Raw genomic sequence first — 1,970 nt, 5'->3', positions numbered from 1 at the left:
CAGCATGAGAGCTGCTGTCACCCTCAAATAGGACCTTTTGTCCGGCAGCTGCAGAGCTGCGGCAAAGCACAAACGACCTCACTGAGTGGGCATGGTAAAGGGAGAGACCAGTCGGGGGCCCCAGGCACTCCTGACCCATCCCAGGAGCCCATGGCAAAAGTGAGGCCAGAGGGGGAAATGACTGGCTGGGGGGTTTGGCCAGGGACTCCAGCATATGGGGCAGGCTGCTGTTTGTGAGAGCCAGCCATAAGGCATGTGGGAATGAAGCTGGGGGTGCCCAGGAAACAGAGGGCTCCAGGACACGTGCCCTGTGTGGCAGCAGTCTGGCCACCGGAGAGCCCAATGGCGACCCTCGAAGCCCTTCTGCCCCAGCAGCTCATAACCAATTACTCCGCCCCTCCAGCTTCCTTCTCCAGAAACATCATTTTTCCTTGAGCACTAACTACATACAAGGGCTGGTAGGAGCCTGTCCAGCTGAACACCCCCAAGCTTTCTAGAGCAGAAGCTCAGCGTGCCTTAATGTCTCCACAGAGACCTCCAAAGTACCCCCCACCCAAGTGAACCTCCCTGACAGAAGCTGAGCAAGATCAGCTGCCCTGCGCCCCCAGACTCTTAACGGGGCAGAAGCCTCTGTAAACTGGTGGGTGCTGCTGTCTGTGATACAGCGGTGGTCTCTGGTGTCAAGAGGCACTCCAGCAAAGCAGTGTCTGCTCTGGGGCCTTCCCTGCTGTGTGTTTCTCTGGCTCCTGGGGCTCTGCCTGGTCTACACCTCCCCTCCTCACTCCTTCTCCTCTTTGAAGACCATGGGCTGGAGTGGCAGACAGACCTGGGATTCTAATTTGCTACATGACCGCAGGCAAGTCCTCTAACCCCTGAGACTCTTACTGTCCTCACCTGCAAAGTGGGGAGAAACGGGGTTGTTGTGAGGATTAAATGAGAGGCATAGTGCCTGGCACATAGTAGGGAGCTTAGCAAACCTTAGGTCTTGGCTAGCCTCCTCCCAAATTCAACTAAAAGGCCGGACTCAGGTGCCCACCAATGTGTCTCCTGGCCCCTGCCCTCACTGTCCTCCAGTTTAGTGACCGGCTGCCTTTGAGAGGTGAGGAGGTCTAGGCTGGCAGAATCCATGCTGAGAATCAGGCCCTGATCCACTCTTTACTTCCATGATCTTGGGGGACATCACCCAACCTCTCAGCATAAGCTTCCTCAAGTGTGCCAGCAAACTGGAAAGTTCTTATGGCCAGACATAAGGCCACTGGTCAGGTAAGGCCAGGAGGTTTGGGGCCTGACATTCTCAGGGTGGTCTTGGGGAGAACAAACCTGGACACTGAAATGGAAAGCAGAGCAGGATGCTGAGAACTCCGGAAGATGTGTGTGAAAGGAGGTATGGACAGACCCAAGGTAAGAGGCCATCTGGGCAGCGGGAAGGGGAGTCAGGTCTGTGCAGTTACTGCTGGGCCAGAATTATAGGGAGGTTTGTATCCTAGTTCTGCTGCCCTGGCCTTGACCATCCCCCATGTCAACCCTCTCTTGAACTTTCCTCCTTGCCCCCCTAATAAGTCAGAGAGCCACTTGGTTGGGAGAGCACAAGGGTCAGCTACAGCAGCCAGAACCCCAGACCCTTCCTCAGGACTCCTGGCTGGCCCCACCCCTCAGGCACCAGCTTGGGCCACGGCTGGGACCCCGAGCACAGAGCCCCAGGCCTCCTCTGCTCCCACCCCAGGTCACCCAGAGCTGACTTCCAGCCCTGAATGCAGCAGCATCCGGAATACAGCAGGGAGGGTGCAGGGCACCATGCCCATAGCCCAGGGTGGGTTCAGGGACACACACAAACCAAACTCTCTCTCCACTTTATATACACATACAAGCAAGCCCCACCTGCACTCAGAAGGCCCGGAGAGGGCCTTCTGTCCTCCATCTTTGGCATCAATCTGTCAAAATCAGCTTTTCAGCATGAGACTACTCACTCC

This window comes from Balaenoptera ricei, chromosome 1 (assembly GCF_028023285.1).
Source record: "Balaenoptera ricei isolate mBalRic1 chromosome 1, mBalRic1.hap2, whole genome shotgun sequence".
NCBI classification, from domain to species: Eukaryota; Metazoa; Chordata; class Mammalia; order Artiodactyla; family Balaenopteridae; genus Balaenoptera; species Balaenoptera ricei.
Note: the sequence above shows the minus strand (reverse complement) of the source record.